Genomic DNA, 19,060 nt, shown 5'->3' with positions numbered 1-19,060 from the left:
TTGCTAGAATTAATGAAATAATAAAACAAAATACTTTTTATTAACAAAAAATACTTTTTTGGAAACAAATTGTTTGTTTAAAAAATGATAATTTAATATATATATATATTCCCAAAGATTATTGAGATTTATTGATTTAAATGAGGAAATAAATATTCACATATTGCATAAAATGTATTTTTTTATAAATAATTATTTTAACTTTGAAAAAAAATCTATATAAAATTTAAAAAAAAATATTTATAAAATTAAAAAAATAAATAAATAAATAAAAACTAGGACCTTATTCCGGATCTTCCAATTAATGAATTTTTTATTTTATTTTTAATAACAAACTTTGTTTAATCTAAGTTATTCATCTATGCAAACAGAAGGTTTTTTCATAAATCACCAAATCTCTTATAAATGCTTTAGAAGAACGGGAAACTAAAAACACGCGCTTTCTTCTTTTCCACTCGCTCTATTCTGGCGCATGCGCTCTTCTTAGTTCTTGTATCGTTTTGTTCCCGTTTGATCAGTCAACGGTCTTGGAGGAGTAACACGGTATGTCATTTCTGGTTAATGAGCGGTTTTCAAAGGATGCTAATGTGTTTCTTGAACGCAAGAATATGTTATATCACATGTGCATAATATTGTTCGAAGTGTGGAATACAATTGTGTGAATTCTCTTAAAGGATAATATTCTTGTGGAGGTGCGTTTTACTTTCTTTTAAAAATGAAATTTTTAAAAGGGTTTATTGTCATAAGTGCTTTATATGGTTTATAATAAGAATAGGCACTTGTAGAAGTGCACAGTATTTTTCCAATTTATAGTATATGTTTTTTATTTTTATGACTTATAATATATTATTTTTCTAATTTATAGCAAACGTGGTAAATTTTTTTAAAGGTACTACATTTAAGGTGCTTTTTGCTTTAGATTTTTTTAATAAGTACTTCATGTTTTTTTTTTAATCTTCTTAGATAATCATACAATATGTAGTGATTGATCTAGACATGGATGATTTATGTTTCTAAATTTTTAATTTGAGATATTTTCCCTTAAATAGTAGTAGTGATTTTTTCATTCATTTTAAATTGTTTTGTTTATTAACTGTGTTTATATATATTTTTAAAGTAAATAAAGAATACTAGGGCAAACTTTTTGATGTTTCTAAGTTGATAATCATTCCAAAAGAGTTTCCCTCTCCTTTAAAATATTTCGAACATAAATTCATTGTTAATAATGGCTATTAAAATTAAATTTTTAAATCCTTCTTAACTGTTGATGATTAAAGGTAAAACAATTAAAACTTGATACAACTTAACTACTGATAAAAGTAATATTTTTATTACTGAGATACTGTTCACATCTTAACACGTGATTTAATTTAATTTATTACCTACTGATACTTAAAATTTTTATTTGAAAGAAATTTTACAAATATTTAAAAGATAGTCTTTAATTTCATTTTAACATAACTATTTTTGCCTGCTAAAGGAATTTTGTTATCTTAAAATTGTGGAAAATATAGTTTTAAAGTTTCAACATCATCTTTATCAATTAACTGACCAATATTTAAAAGTAAACATCAAGAAAAAAGGCAATTTATATGAAAAGACATTTATATTAAATTTCCGTTTGTCAAAAAGGTGGAATTTTATTTTTACACTAGTTTAAACTTGAAATTATAATTAAAAATGATATTACATAAAAAATTATGAATTATAAGAGGATTTAAATTATAAGAAAGTTTAATAAAATATCTCCCCTGTTTCTAAACTAAGAACTGTGTTAAAATCTAGGAAAAAGTGTTTTAAAAATTGTTTATTATTATCTGAATGCAATTCATGCTTTAAATAATCAATAGCTGTTATAAAATTTATTATAGATATTTAAAATTTATAAAATTTTATTTCGCCTTAGTTTGTAAGTTATGAAAGTTCTATTTCATCTTTCACATAATTTTAATTTAAAGTAATATCTAGTCTAATGTCTAGTATAGGGTTTCATTTTCCGATCTAATTGAATGAAAAAATTACTCAACAACAAGAGAATAAAAAATAAAAAATGTTTTTTGCACATGCCTAAAAACTCGGAAATGGTGTATAGCACAGCATATAGTACCATTACAAGTATCAACTACACATGCTAAAAGCGGAATTTCTCCAATAGGTGGCGCAAATATTTACTTTGGTTCGAGGTACATGCATACGATCCAAGACAAGACTCAACATTTTTCTATATATATGACCATTTAATCATCATATTAAAACAAAATATTTACCATTTAATGAAAATCGAACTAAAAATTATTGTTTTAAAATACAAATATTTTGCCAAGATATTTTTCAATATAAGTGGATTACTTCTTGCCAAAATTGAAATTATTTATGTAAGAAAAAACTCGCATTCTCAGAAGAAAGCAAAATTTATTTTTTAACTTTCTGTATTCTTTTATGTACAATGAATAATTAGAACAGTTTTATAAAACTCATTTTTTTAATAAATAGTTACGAAATTTAGTTTTCCCTTTGTTTATTGTCACAAAATTTTCTTTTTGTCGAGCCATCTCGTTTTTTCGGATAAATGATATTAGGTGTAATTATTGATAAAAAATATTATAAATAATAAAACTGGAAGCCTTTTCACTAAATGCTAGAAAGAATATTGTTAGGTTGAATTTTGAATTTTATGCTAAATACAATGTGGAATACAATGTGGTTAAAAGATAAATATGCACACAAAATAATCAAATAGTGCAAAAAAAAAACTTCAATAAACTTCCATAAAATATTTCTTTATAATTCGAAATATTCAAATGTTTTTTTTCTTCTACTTGACGAAGGAAGCTTTAAAAGATCCCAGAGATATTTTTATTTATTTTTAGACATTGAAATCATATATTGAAATATTTCGTATACATTCGTATCCTCGGAGAAAAACATTCTAGTAAATAAACCGTACTGTATGTTAATAGCAATTCTGATATAGAAAAAACCTCCATAATCATGGTTAATAAAATTAAATACACAATATAACAACCGTTATTTTGGTAATTTTTTCATTCATATGGTACCGATAATTTTGGTTTTAAAAATTATAGTTCTTGTTACAGCACATTTAGAAAAAAATGCAAAACTGAAAACTAAATTTAACCGAATAAAAAGTTTTTTTGCAGGTTTTAAAATACCTTGATTAAAGAATGATATTGAATTTTACTACATTTTATCACATATTATAAAATCATATTTTATAGTTAGTTTTACTAAAATCACCTAGCTTTTTGGCGTTTCCATAGATCCAGAAACGCTGTAACATTTAGCACATGTTTTTAACCATACTTTTTTTCTTAATGCTCTAACGCAATAAGAATCTTAATATTTAAGGTTTTTATTAATTTTTGGCAAAAAATTAAATTCTTGAATAAGTTCGCAAGCAAAGTTTTTAACTATTTCCTTATTAAAAAAATTAGGAATTATAGTGAAAATTTTAAATCCAAATTAACAAAGTTTGCTATTAATTATGTTTGCTAACATTACTAAATAAGTTCGAAAATATACTAGAAATGTTATGAAAATGTTTTCGAACTAGTTTCTATAATTTTACGCGTCATTGCTATTTATATTATGTATTATCTTTCAGGCTAAAGTAACAATTAATTGGCAAAAGAATGCTTAAGGTTTTTACTTCTTCATTTAAAAAATGTTATTGATCATTGATTTCGTCAACTAAATTCAGATATGTTAAAGGGATTTTTTAAAGAAAACACGACCTTCGTTTTGTTTTTTATACAAATGATGTCACATAATTATTTTGGTGGAAAAACTTCTTCCAATTATTATTATTAAATTAATCACGGCAACATATCGTGGTTAAAAGGAATAAAAAAATATTTTTTTAATTTTAGGCTATTTATTGTTTAATTCACAAAAGTTTATCCGGATTTTTGCGAGTTTATATAATAACAAAATTATTTTTTAATAGTGTTTTTGTTATTTTACTAACCGCTATTCACTGAAAAAATTAATAAAAAAATTAAATTAGAAAAACCACAAATCTAAGTAAATAAATAAAAAACAGATTGAAACAAAAGTAATAAGAATGTGCATATTGTTTTTTACCTAAATCAAATCGAGAAATAGTTAGATTTATTGAAGTGAAAAGTAATTTCGCGGATGAATTAAATGTGTCGCTATTGTTGAATGAATATAGACAGATGAAATACATTTTAATGATTTGATATTTTTGTTAAGGTTTTTTGTAATAACATATATTTATTCAAGTTTTTAATGTGTGTTATAATAACTTTTAATGCAAATTTTTTTTTACAAATATAGTTATTTCCGCTTGAATCTTTGAAGTTTTATCATTAAAATGAGATTGACACTTTATATAATTATTTGAATTATTAATGGATAATTTTATTCACAATTACTTTTTAAAAATTTTTAATGGTTTTTAGGTTTTTAAATCTTGGTCAGTATGAAAAAGAGACATATTGACTATCTAAATGAAACGCGTCCTGAAATACTTTCGCTGGTACAACAATCGGGAATATTTCTTTTTGATTTTTTTAACAGGATTGATTAATAGAATTAAATTGATTTTTATTTGTTTCTCCCCCTTCCAGCTATTTTAATTTTTCAAACATTTACTTGCGCAAATTCTTGTTCAATGAAAATTTCTAAGGCAATACTAATTTTATTATTAAATGGCTTTATATACGTCAACATATGCAATTAACATACACTTGTAAAAAAAATATCTGTTACATTTTCAGAAAAAAAAAACTGTTAGCTGGTGTTAATATAAAACAGTTTATTTCATAGAAAAGTTCAGTTTTTTACAAACAGACTCTTGTTTTCTGAGCAAATAAGAACTGTTATATTAAAAAAAAATTCGATGAAAAGATTATGTCAATATTGTAGTCAATATTGTAGTCAATGCGAATCGACAGTAGCATTCGTATGACCAGTTGACGTTGGGATGCGAACGTGGGGAAGTCGGGAGCTCTGTTCCTTGAGCTACCGCAGCTCAACTCTGAAGAAAAATCTTAATTATTTTTATCTTAAAAGTCATACTTATTGAAATAATATTGTGATGATGATAAAGTGAAAAAACAAGTGGCCCACCAGTATAAAATTGTCTGGCACCTTAATTTTACCAAAGATTTTTATTGAAGGAAATACATAATATCTATAGGTACTATAGGTAAAGTATCAATTTGACAAGAAAATCGAATCGCAGTTTCGTTTATACGATGTTCAAAACCATGAAATTTTGCTAAAAAAATAAGAGCGATTTTAAAAAAAAGGTAGTATTGTAGTACGTTAAGCAAGACTGCATGGCAAAAACTAAAATTTGAACTGATGGTTTTAATCCGTTTATTATTCGGTTGAAAAACAGAGAAAACCATTTCGCCAACAAAATAGCTTTAAATCGTCAAATATACAGATGAAGACTGTAAAAAAAACAGGAATTTTTAACAGTGCATAAATTCCTTTTTCTTAAATTAATCGAATTTCATTTTGATGTAACTTGTATCGCCATGATTTGTTAAACAAATCCTAAAACACTTCATTCCAACTTTTGCAATATGGACTTAACTAATTAAATCCATCGTTAGTTGACTTAGGTGATAAACTAGTTAATCTTGAGTATTTAACCACACTCTGATCAACTTCAGGGTAACAAAGGGAAACTATTTTGTAGCATGAGGGTCACATGCACGAGTGAATTGACTTCTTCAAATGCTATACATCCATGTTAGTCTTGAGTCCACTTGTGTTAGTTCATGCGTGTGTCTTAATGTGCTGTAAACTTACATTTAATAGTGTTCTGTTCTCCTTTAATGCATCTGCATTCCTTACATTAGTGAAATGGACCACTCAAGTGAGAGGTCCTTAGTAAATATGTTGATGTTCCATTGCAATGATGTTCAAAACTAAAAGAACGTTCAAATTTAGGTATCAAATTAATGAAAACCCGGGATACACTGGGACTGGCCTCTAAGTCAGTCTTTGTGTGAGACTCACTCTCTGAGTGAAACTGACATACATTTGTATTACGTCGAGGGAAAAACTTTTCACAGTTTTCACGGAACTCTAATATTTAAGAGATTCATCATCATGGTAGAGATGGTGAGAACAGCTTCTTGATTAATGGCCTGATATGTCATGAGAGATCGGGACTTTGACTGGGTGTAAGTAAAGTCTTGGAGCCCTATGTTCTCTAGACGTCAGCCGCATAGAACATGTCTGAGAATCTCCTGGGAGAAAAATTTAATCTTGCCGTCTCTTACTGAGAATCGCTTAGGACCAGAAAACAGCGTTGTTGAATTAATGGGAATTCCAAACATTCTTATATCCAGTATGAAATCACGTTGTAAGACTTAAATATCTACCACACCCTTTTTTTTAACTTATTTTTTTAAAAATTTGATTACGTGATCAGAATTTCATATTTTTTTATTATCGATGAGTATTTTGCATGATCACGTGTGTGTCTCGCAACTGTAGGGAAAATGTTTTATCCGATGTCTCTTATAATCTCGGAGCTAATCGGGGAACTCTGAACCCACACACACCACCCAATGATGGCCAAGCACATAGTTTCTTTTTTTTTGGGACTCTTTCTTTTAACGGCTATGGTAGGAATGCAATTTCAAACCCAGTCAGATAACGTGGACAGCGTCTGAGCTGGTACCCTTACTCCAAACAGTCATCGAGATATCTTTCAGTCACGACAGCAGATTTTACGTGCTCCTTGCTGCGTATGCATGCCGGTTGCTATTATCAGCTGTTATTGCCAGTTGTTATAGCCATGATCTAACTCACTACCTTCACCTTTCCAACCAGCAGTGTGAGCTATGCCTTAACCAATTGCGCCACATGAACGTTTAACACAAAACACATTGTGACAACTGTCTATTCACTTTGTAGTACCCTTTTCCGAAGCATATGAGTACACATTTAGTACACTTTTTCGAAGCATACATTACTTAACTATATGATTTGGTTAATTTTTTTCAAAGCAACATTAGTGATGTTTTATTATTAAAATAGTTTATTTTTTAATACCGCAGTGCTGTGGAAACTATATAACGGCAGTTTTCCTCCTAAAAATAATAAAATATTTTTTCTTTAAAAAATTAAAATAAAAAATAAGTGAATTTTAGACAACCTAAATTCAGACTAAACGGGATTAAACAAATTAGTATAAGTAACAAAATGATTATTTTTATAGAAACGATAAAAAAAAATTAATACTGACCCTTGTAAAAAATGCAATAATGTTATGTTAATAAAATCCCAGGAAAAAGAAGTTGTAAGTTTAGAAACCTATTACTGATCTTTGCTCACAGTCAGCGAATGTATTTTTAAAGTTCAAATTGATTTTTTAATAAAGCAAATGTTGGAGTGCATTGACTATTTCGATTACCTAGATTAAATACTCCTATGTAATTTATATTTAAGTTTTTAAAAGTTGGTTTTGAATGGATTTAAAAGTAAATAACTAGCATTTTTATTATATTTATTTAAATACCTTGAAGTAAATCAATAAAACGTGGTTAAAATGAATTGATTGTAAATTAAAAGTGGTGTTGATTTCATAGTTTTAATTTGGGAAAGTATTTTTGTAGTAATTGTTTGCAGTTTTTCCATTATTTAATGAGCTATTTTGATATCAAATTTATAACTAAAACACAAAAATGAACTTGGAACTACACTTTTTTATAACACTTTTTAATCTCTGATAAAGTTAGAATAAAAACGTGAAAAAATAAATGCATTTTTAATCATTAAGATTGTCTCAATTTTCCGTAGAGTTTATTGTTTAGTTTTTTTTTAAATTTTAAATTTTGTTTGAAATAATTGAGAAAAAAAACTATAAATGACAAATTTTTTTAAAATATAAAAAAAACATGAAAGAAAAAAATTATTATTTTTATTTTTGACTAGTCCTACTATCTTTAAAGAATAATTGACTTTTACGCTGTCTGTGATTTCTCAATTTTGATAATGATTAGTCAATATAATTGCAAAAGTAAAACAAGTAAGGCAATTAATGTTGCGTCAAGTTTAGAATTTTCACAAATGAGCTAGTTTACACTTCTATTACAAAATAATCAATCAAAATAACCTCTCATGAATCTCGATTTAGCAATATACAGTTTTATAAGACACTTGTACAGTCTTATTAAAGCCAAACCAAATGCAGACGACATTCTAACTATCTTGCCTTTTTCCTAGTATTCCATTAATATTTATGGAACTGCGGTTTTGATTCTAAGAATGTATGTAATTAAGATTAGATGATGATGTTAACATAACTAGGATTTCTGGAACTATAAAATTCTAGATAATTATCTTTGGAATTTTCTTTTTTAATTATAGTCACGTTTTCGTTCAGCAAACTATAATTGCTGGTTATTCGATTGAAATATTATGTGAATAAACTTACTATCGTTAAATATAGTTTGCGATTTTATTTTTTCATGAACAAATTTATTGCTGTTTACGTGTTATATTATTTTTAAAAATATTTTTTTATTTAAAAGACATTTGAATTATTCAAACGACAAATGAAATCGATAAATGACGAATCAATTTAAAACCTAAATTATACGAAAAGTTTTATTTCTTCCGGTTCTTCCAAGTTTGTTCCTAGGAAAAAAAAGACTTCATCAAAAATAGTTTTTTTAAGAAAGCATTAAATAAATAATAATGCATAAAAAAAACTGTCGCTTGCAACCTTGATCTCATCGCGACCTCCTTTTGTAGTAGAACGCGCAGGATGTAGAACGTGGCCAACCGAGCGAAGCAGAACAAACTATCTAAATCGAAACTATTCTCTTAGAGCTTCTCTGCACCCTCCCTAATTTGTTCGAATTTTTTTTTTCAGGATATACAACATAAAATTTTATTTATAGGAGTTCGATTTTGAAACTGATTTTTTTCAAAGCTTGGATTGGTGTTTATTTTAATCTTATTTTTATTGTGTGATGGAAATGTGTTCTAGGTATTTTTTGTTTGCTTTTTGGATTCCGTATTTATTGGTACTATAAGCGACATTTTACGTCTGGACCCAACTCAAAATACGAGGAAACGCTTGAAGCACAATAATCGCAATACACATCAGTTCGCATGTACTGATTCATAAGATAGAAATATTTTAAAAAAAAATGTGATCTTGGAAATTAAGACCTCAAATAAATTCCTTTCTTCGAAACTCTTAGAAATCATTGATTTTTTTTCAAAAGGAAGGGTGTACTTAGTATTGCGTACATTGTGCGTTGTAAGTCTAAAACAACGTGAATGGAGCATTTGATTTATGCTTTATTCACTTTGAATGACACTTTAATTAGTAATTTGAAATTCATAAGTGAATAAATGTAGATAGATTTTTTTTTGTATTTCAATAAAAAGAATTTTTTTTTCTTTTTCGAATTTTTTAAAAAGTTTACCGGTTAATTTTCATTACTAGAGGCGGGTAAATGGTATTTTATTAAATTAACGTGCTCCTTCAAGTTCTAGGGAAAACGGCCACCAAACGTAATATATGCTTCAAATCGCCGCCGCATGGAACACTGTAGTGTACACTGTAAAAAATTCCGGATCAAATTACGGTAAAAAGTACCGGCACGCAGATTGTCGGTACCTTTAACCGAAAATCCATTTTTACAGGGTCATTTTACGGAACAAAAAATTACGAGACAGTGAAACCTCTCGAGCAACCATTCTCTGTTCCTCAGTAAAATGGCCGTTAATGGAGGTTGGTCGTTTTTAGGGGTTACCTTCATTGACTTCAAAATGTTATCGAAGGTGCATGATTTTTTTCGCATGTGAGTTTAATTTTACTCAGTGTCATTTTCTTGGTGCAGAAGTGCCACTTCCGTGGGCGTCACGAAAACTAGTTCAATAAATAAAATTTAGCGTCATTAAAAATGATCTCTACTGATACAATTATTTGTAAAAACAAATTTACTAAGTATGAATGGTTAAACTATTTTAAATAAACAAACAATGATGTTTTTTGTTTAAGTTTGCATCTTAAGTCTAGACGATAAACTGACTTTGAGTTGTTTTCATCAGAATGGATTTATGCAAGGAAAAAAAATTCTAATAAAATTGTGGTACTGTATTATTAAGAGATTTCTGAAAAATGAAAATCATAAATCTGGTTAATAAAATCAAAATATACTGTATTTAAAAGATTCATTTCAAAAAATTTTCTGTTATGTATTAACGGTTTACCGGAAATACTGGTTTACAAAATTTTAGCTTTTATCACTACGCAATTAGTAAAAATGCGAAACTGAAAAGTAAATGTAACTGAATAAATGATTTTTATGCCATGCTTTAAGGTATCGTGATAAAATTATCAAATTGTACCACATTTATCAAATTTTAACACACATTATAAAACAATATTTTATTGTTAATTTTCTCAAAATCGTTATCAAAGCCCTTCAGTATAAATGACCACTTTTCCTAAATACTTTTTACCACTTTTCCCCTTACGCTTTGGTGCACCCATAAACTCGGTAAATTTTACCATATTCTGGTGGTTTTTACCATACTTTTTTTATTAGTGTAGTTCTACCTAAAACACATTCGGCATCTTAGATAATTGTCTAAATTTCCAAATGTCTGACTAAGTTTCCTAAATTCAATAGAATAGTGTAAATATTTGGGATAATAGTGTAAATATCTGGGAAGTCACAGTCTCTACCATAATTTTTAATTATTGCAAAACCATTCAATGAACAATGGGGAAAAAAGCTACATAGTTTCTGGGAAAATAATCGCACTTTCACGCATTAGGATGCAATCTTATTGGCTTAAGGGGTCAGTCTTAAAAATGCTCAGTTAATTAGTGTAGGCATTATTTAAAGTTGCAAAAACTTTAAAAACTAATCCAAAGTAACGTTCCTTTTCTTTTTTGAGGGATACAAATTTTAGATTTATGAAATTTAATGTATAGAAGGTATAGCCACAGTGAGGAAAATATGGCCGCCAAAATTTAGTCCGATCAACGGTTAAAAATTTGAGTCACTTAAAGTTTTAGCCAATATTAGTTTCAATAAATATAGTTGATATTAGTTTCTTAAACTCCGAATCGATGCTTAAATTATTAAAATAATTCTATCAATTAATGTTTCGAATAATGAAATTTTAATGAAAATAACTGACCTGTTTTAAAAAAGACAAATATTTTAAATATATAAAAAATATATAAACTGTTTAAGCAATTCAGCCAATGTTTAAAAAAATAACGTTGGCTTTAAAACACTGACAGAGAAAAAATAGCACCTTTTTATTGTTATTTTTTAATTATTTGCGTAATTTTTCTATACCTGTCTGTATTATGACACAATTTAAAATTCCGTTATCAATCAAACGCCATTATATCTAATTTTATTCCTGTTCTTATTCAATTTAAGTTCCAAAGACATTATTTTAATATGACCTTGTGTACTTAAGTGTTCTGATACATTCCAAAATATCATCCTTGAATTTGTTTCTTATTTATGAAAAGGCTGTTCTTCTTCAAAGAACCGTTAATCGAACTATTCTTTTTTCTTCCTGTTCTTGTTTTCATGCGTTGTATGTACTTAACCTGTTCCAGCTGTGCGCAGAATTGTTATCACCTTGAAATGTTAAATTTAACTGAGAATTCTGAAACTATTCATTTCATAATATTTTAATGTAAGTAAATAACATTTTGCACTGGGAAAAGGCTTGGGAATCTGATTTAAACGAATAATTAGTTGATATAAGGACTAAATCCAAATCAAGGCATGAAGTAGTAATTGTCTTTTGAGGTCAACTCAAAACATAAAAAAGTACTTTTCATTTCTCATGAAAAAAAACAACATTTTATGAGGTTAATATTAATAAATATAACTTGGAGTGACTATCTAATATGACAAAAATCAGATTTTCTCATCTGATAATTAATGATATTTTTGTTATACGAAATATTTTTATGTGGTAATGTATAACTGCAATTTTTTTATCAACTGATATCTTATTAACTTTTTGACGTAGAATTTTGATAAAAAATATTTATCATACTTCTTTAATTTTTTTTGTAATAATTAAGGTCGAAATAAGTGAAAAATATTATATTTAGAACTTCAATAGTTTATAGTTATGAAATACAGCATGGAACGCAAGCGTCTTTTTCTGTGTTTACAGGTGAAATCTTCCAAACACGGCTCACTTCCAAACAATAATTTTTCAAATTTTCCCTTGTTTGCAGTTATTCATGTCTAAGAGAAACAGTTATTCATAAATAAAAGTTCTTTAATTTATAAAATCAATTATCGATAAATTTTTGAATTGAAAAAAAATAAATCCATTGATTGAAAAAAAAAATCCAACTACTTTTCCAGATTTTTATTTTTGTAGAAATATAATTCCGATAATCTAACAGGTGTTTTTAGTAACAATTACACTCTATTTTATAATAAAAAAGTACCAAACTTTATTTTTGCTTGTAATTAGAGTGTCTGAAAAAAATATCGAAAAAGAGACACCGTTGTCCCGTTTGCTACAAAGAGTTGATAGGTTAAGGTCTGTTGTTCTCTAACGTTTAAGCAAAAGGAGTATTAAAAATCAGAATGACTATATATATATTTTTTTGAATGTAAATAAAAAACAACTTAGTTTTATTACCCAAAAAGTATTTTGACATGGCTTATTTTGTTAAAAAATAATATATAAAAGTAAAGAGGAAATAATTATTTTTCTACAAATCCTCTTATAATCCCGCATCTTCGGGAAAGCTTTTTTTTTTTTTAAATTTTAGCATTTTCATAAACTATGAAGCACTAAAATAGTTTTAACTCATAAATGTATGTACAGCAAGATTTCTTATATTTTCATCTTAAAAATGCGAATGTTAGGGATATCTTAATCTTACTGGTTTACTTTTGGATTTTTTCATTGGCAGTTTTGGATGTTTTTGACTAAGATATAGTGATTTAAAACTACCTCTATAGAATTAAAATATTTATAAAGTAAAATTATGAGCTTCAGTTGATATCAAACTCGGCTTGCGAAATATATTTGAAGTCATATATCCTTACACACCAGAAATATTTTTACTTTTTTCAGAAATTTCCTTTGACTTATAAATTTTTTAAATTTTATTTATCTCTTAAAATTATGCGGTATAAGTCAAAACAATATGTATTTCAATAGTTCATAGTTCTGCTCACTTAAAAATAAGAATATTTAAATTTGAGAAAGTAAAATAATTTACTTTTTCTATTTTATAAAATATAATAAATAAAAAAAAATAAACGAGTAATATATAAATTTCATTTATAGCTATGAGTAATTTATAGTAAAATGTATCAAAACAATCGATTCTGCCCACTTAAAATAAGAATAAGTAAATTTGAGAAAAGAAAGGAATTCACTTTTTTATTTATAAAATGTAATAAAGTAAAAAGTAAATGAGTAAAATTTAAATTTTATTTATAACTATGAGTAAGCTATCGTAAAATGTATCAAAACAATCGATTCTGCCCACTTAAAATAAGTAAATTTGAGAAAAGAAAGGAATTTACTTTTTTATTTATAAAATATAATAAATTAAAAAGTGAACGAGTAAAATTTAAATTTTATTTATAGATATGAGTAAGCTGTTGTAAAATGTATCAAAACAATCGATTCTGCCCACTTAAAATAAGAATAAGTAAATTTGAGAAAAGAAAGGAATTTACTTTTTTATTTATTACATATAATAAATTAAAAAGTAAACGAGTATAATTTAAATTTCATTTATAACTATGAGTAAGCTATCGTAAAATGTATCAAAACAATCGATTCTGCCCACTTAAAATAAGAATAAGTAAATTTGAGAAAATAAAGGAATTGACTTTTTTATTTATAAAATGTAGTAAATTAAAAAGTGAACGAGTAAAATTTAAATTTTATTTATAGATATGAGTAAGCTATCGTAAAATGTATCAAAACAATCGATTCTGCCCACTTAAAATAAGAATAAGTAAATTTGAGAAAAGAAAGGAATTTACTTTTTTATTTATTACATATAATAAATTAAAAAGTAAACGAGTATAATTTAAATTTTATTTATAACTATGAGTAAGCTATCGTAAAATGTATCAAAACAATCAATTCTGCCCACTTAAAATAAGAATAAGTAAATTTGAGAAAAGAAAGGAATTCACTTTTTTATTTTTAAAATCTAATAAATTAAAAAGAAAACGTGTAAAATTTAAATTTTATTTATAACTATGAGTAAGCTATCGCAAAATGTATCAAAACAATCATTTCTGCCCACTTAAAATAAGAATAAGTAAATTTGAGAAAAGAAGGGATTAAACTTTCTTATTTATAAAATCTAATAAATTATAAAATATAAACGAGTAAAATTTAAATTTTATATATAACTATGAGTAAGCTATCGTAAAATGTATCAAAACAATCAATTCTACCCACTTAAAATAAGAATAAGTAAATTTGAGGAAAGAAAGGAATTCACTTTTTTATTTTTAAAATCTAATAAATTAAAAAGAAAACGAGTAAAATGTAAATTTTATTTATAACTATGAGTAAGCTGTCGTAAAATGTATCAAAACAATTGATTGACTTATTGGGAAAATTTTAACGTACGTTATGCAATTACATACTCTGTGTTTATTGATATGTTTATATCATTACGACAATAAAAAGGTATTCATGCGTCTGTTACTAATTTTAATCTTTCACGATTATAGTTCATTTCTCGGTTCATCGATTCAGAGAACAAAATGGAGATGGATCCGATAATTTTGTGAGATAAATGGGATCGGGTGTAATTCTTTGGATTACGGCTTACGAACAATGAAGGAAAAGAGATTTTCGGTTAGAAGTTTTACAAAAAGACGTTGATGAAAGGTTTATATTGTTTGTAAGAACGCAAACTGTTGACATAGTGCTAATTCAGGCCGCTTCCACACAATCAAAGTGAAAGATATTACTCGCTTGTCAAAATACGTCAGATTAAAAGTGATAAATAATTCGAAGTCTTTTAATGTTTAGTCTTTTTTTTACCCCTATATCGCATAATTATTGATTTCATCACTATTTATAATGTTATATCCTTAACACTTCTCTTATTTGCTATAATATGTTGTAGTATTTTATTCATACAGTACACGCAAAATTACAAAAATTTTACTTTTAGCCTATTATGTTTTTCAAACTTCCTTAACCACTGAAATTTGTCAACAAAATTGATGTAGTGGATAAATATTTGTCTATAAAATTGATGTATTGCATATATTATAAATAGTTTGTTATCCAGCTAAGAAACTATTCTAAAAATTGCTAAAATCTATATTCTATTTAAATTAAAAAAGTCCATAATTGCAAATCAAATAGTGTTTTTCTCTTAAGAAATAAAAAAAAGACGAAATCTAATGCGCATAGGCTTAACTAGCATTTTTGAGTTAAATCATAATATTTTAAATTGAGAAAATGAAACCAATAATGATAAATGCATGACATTTTTAGGGCGATTGAGCAGCTTTGCAAATTACTCAAAAGAACATCTTTGGTAAGAACCACTTCAATTTTTAAATAGGTAAACAAATTCTGTGCCACGCGTGCTTATTTAATGGAAATTCCTTGTAAACTTCTGAAGTACTATCTGGAAAAATTACTATACAGCAGATTGATGTAAAAATGTAACATTTAGAATAATTGAAGGCTTGTCACTATGTCACTAAAACTTTACAAGCGTTTTACACGATGTATTATAAAACCCATTTCAACTGAAAATAATTATTTTATCGATCTTATTTTAACAGATTTCAAGAAAATATTTATGTAATCATCGTGAAATTTCAAACTACAGGAAGACAACCTTAAGAGTGGGGTTCCATTCTCGGTGGTGGCTTAGCCCACCCAGCTTCTGAGCGATGGATACCAGCTTGTCTGGGAAGTAAAGGTGCTAAGTGCAATTCTGATCACATTGCTGCCATCAGATTATTGGTCATGAAATTGTGGAGCCTTATACTCCATGACCTCTGAGCACTCAACTGGCTGTAGTCGGAATACTTTACTAAAATTCATATTTGACTGGACCACACTCGGTGCATCATATCTATTTCCATGTATTCATATCTATTCTGAACACCTTATTGAAATTTAAGTAGGGTTGGAAAGCTTTTGGACAACGTTAATAGCTTGAGAAATTAAGAAAAAAATGAATGCAAAGTAATAACATTTATTTCTGTAATTGATATTATATTTTAAGAACTAAATTATATTCCTATCTAGTAATTAATGGAATTTTCCTAAAACTTTATCTAAATTTCATGAACAAAATTTGAACGATTTTAAACTCAAAGTACAAGATAGTTTTTCAGTGTTATTAACAGTGTTCAAAATAGAGCAAAACTTGACTTTACTAAATTTCTTAAGGCTATGCTAAATGCTTAAGAAATTTACAATAATAACTAATTTTATTATTGCAATATAAGAGAAAATATTGCAAAATTTTAATTTAATTTTCAACTATCATGGCCTTTTTTCTTTAAAATTTTACATTTAAAGCAATATAATTAACTTTTGAAAAATATAAATCATAGACATAAAAATTCGTCGTCGAACGACTTGTATGGCTGTCAAGGAGTTGGCCATATACGAGGAAAATATCGGGTTCGAATCCCGTTTCGAGCATGAATGTTAGTTCTCTCTCTCTCTGATCCATCTGTTCCTTTTATCCCTACGAAAAAGAAATCAACTGAACCCCCCCCCCCCAAGTACCATCAAGTCATGCTTAAAGTAATGAGCATTAAGGAAAAAAAATTACACGTGACACGTACAAAATCAGTTTAAAATTTCAAAAACTAAACTCCTGATCTAAGGGTAAATTTTTATTGTTTGGAAATTAAGCTTTTCTATGAAAAAACAATACACTGTTATATATTTCGGAATATGTTAAACTATAATGTCTTTTAAATTTGCTTTCAAAAAATTCACATTTTCAACTCCAATTCAAATTGAGATAAATTGGTCTTAAGATGAACAATATTTCCTAAACTTGAGAATACGATACAGTAGTTCAATTTGAACTGAAACACGACAATTAAACAGATCTGCACCATTTGCATCATTTTATGGTTCTGGGTACCAATATTTTAATTCAACGATGATTTGACTGAGAGCATGGATTTCTGTTGTCTTCCTGTATCATATTGATTATCCGCCTGATTAGGCAGGCGAAATAATTATTTCAGGAATTTGCTAACATTTAAAAGAGATTTAAACATCAACCCTAATACGATACGTTTTTTTTTTTAAATGTTACTTTCAATTGTAATCTTTTTTAAAAAAGAAGTAAATTAATAGATGCGTATCTGTTCTGTTGTAAATTGTTTCCGTTGTTGTAAATGGGCAGAAAACAATATCTAAATCACTTGAGATTATCAGCGAGTCAACAAACGAAGCTAATCTTTGATTTATTAGCGAAATCGGATTACTAATCGAATAAAATCATAGGTTAGGATCTTTAGATGAAAGAATATTTTGTGATAAGTATGTGGGTTACATTGAAGGAATAAATTTTTTTAATCGATATCTTCAAGTTGAACTAATTCCTTTTTAAATATTATGTTTTAGAATAAATTAAATGCAAAATACGTTTTACGAAAAAAGAAGAAAAAAAAAGAAGAAGAAAAAATGCTTAAGATTGTGATTGATAAGGTTGGCATTAAAGCATTATTTGAAACCGTTTCGACATGCACTGATATAAAAATTATGGTTAAAACTACCAAAATATGGTAAAATTAACCGTGTTTCTGGCACCATGGGAATCCCCGAATTAAAGATTTTGGTAAAATTAACTATAAATATGGTTTTATAATGCGCAGTAAAATTTGGTAAATGAGGTAAAATTTGGTGTATTTTTTACTAATTATGCAAATTTACTAATTGCGTGGTAATAAGAACAAAGATTTTGAATACCAGAATTCCTTATAAACTGTTACCAAGTGAATGGAAAAGTGGAAAAGTTTCTATACACCGAATATTTTAATTTTATTGAATAATTTTTTTTAAATGTTATTTTAGCTTCGTATGGTAATTTTAAAATTATTTTTTTCCGTGTGTTAAAAACTATTTTAAAAATTAAAAAAGTTTTACATAGTTTGGGAATGATACAGAAGTTTGCAGTTTGGGAATGGTACAAAAATACAGAGGAAGTCTTAACATATTTTATGAAAATTAAAACAAATAAATCAAAGATATATCTAGGAATTCATTAGGAGTAAATTTTTTAAGAGTAGAGTTCTAGAAAAGGAAAATAATGATAAAAAATGCACAAAACAAATACATTTAATTAAAATCCAAAATAGTTAAAAGCATCAACTGACTATTTTTTTTTACATTAATAAATCAAATATTTCATAACTTAGAAAATAAGAACAACTTGAATTTAGGCTTCTTAAATACCCAATAGATAGAACTAAATCGATTTTTAATTCCCTTGCTTGAATTTTCGTAATTTAATTCATGTTTGTTGTTTTTGTCGTATGCCATTAAGGGGGGTCAGGACCCTTAAAACTCTCAAAAAATCGATTTTTCAAGAATCATTTTTTTTTATTCCTTGCATTATTCTGCGCATTTTCATATCTTACATTTCGAAATCTTTCAATTGGTTCAAAAGTTATAAGGGTTAGAAGACAAGTCACTCACCAACAATTGCTTTAGTGGGCGTGGTCGCGAATTGCTTCATTTCGGGCTTATCTTATAGTTTCTAATAATAATCTGAGATTTAAAGTGTCTACAACTCAACTCTGCTCCAACCCTTTGCAGATTTTATTTGTTTATATTCGAATTGCATGCGTTTTTTAATCTTAGATTAATATTTGTACATTCGTCTATTAGCTTTCATTTTAGTCAAAAATCTAGTTTCGGTTTGATTTATTTATTATAAATAATCATGAATAATCCTCGTAGATCTGGTCAGAGACCAAAAAAGAGAAGATTTCGTGGAAATCAATTTCGGCAAAGTGTAAATGTGGGCAGTTGCAATGTTTTTATTGAAAAAGAG

The 19,060-nt window shown here is 27.0% G+C and overlaps 1 protein-coding gene across 1 annotated transcript in view; it reads left to right on the top strand.

Annotated features, from left to right (window-relative positions):
* Positions 1–512: 512 nt before the first annotated feature.
* The window catches only part of f (espin protein forked), a 274,759-nt gene continuing 256,211 nt past the window's right edge, over positions 513–19,060 (top strand). Inside the window, exon 1 of the mRNA XM_043049623.3 lies at positions 513–692. The gene's annotated coding sequence lies outside the window, so the exon portion shown is untranslated. The remainder of the gene's footprint in view (positions 693–19,060) is intronic.

The sequence above is a fragment of the Parasteatoda tepidariorum genome, chromosome 1 (assembly GCF_982258835.1).
Source record: "Parasteatoda tepidariorum strain Cologne lab strain chromosome 1, Ptep-v5.0, whole genome shotgun sequence".
NCBI classification, from domain to species: Eukaryota; Metazoa; Arthropoda; class Arachnida; order Araneae; family Theridiidae; genus Parasteatoda; species Parasteatoda tepidariorum.
This window is presented reverse-complemented; position numbering and strand designations above follow the sequence as displayed.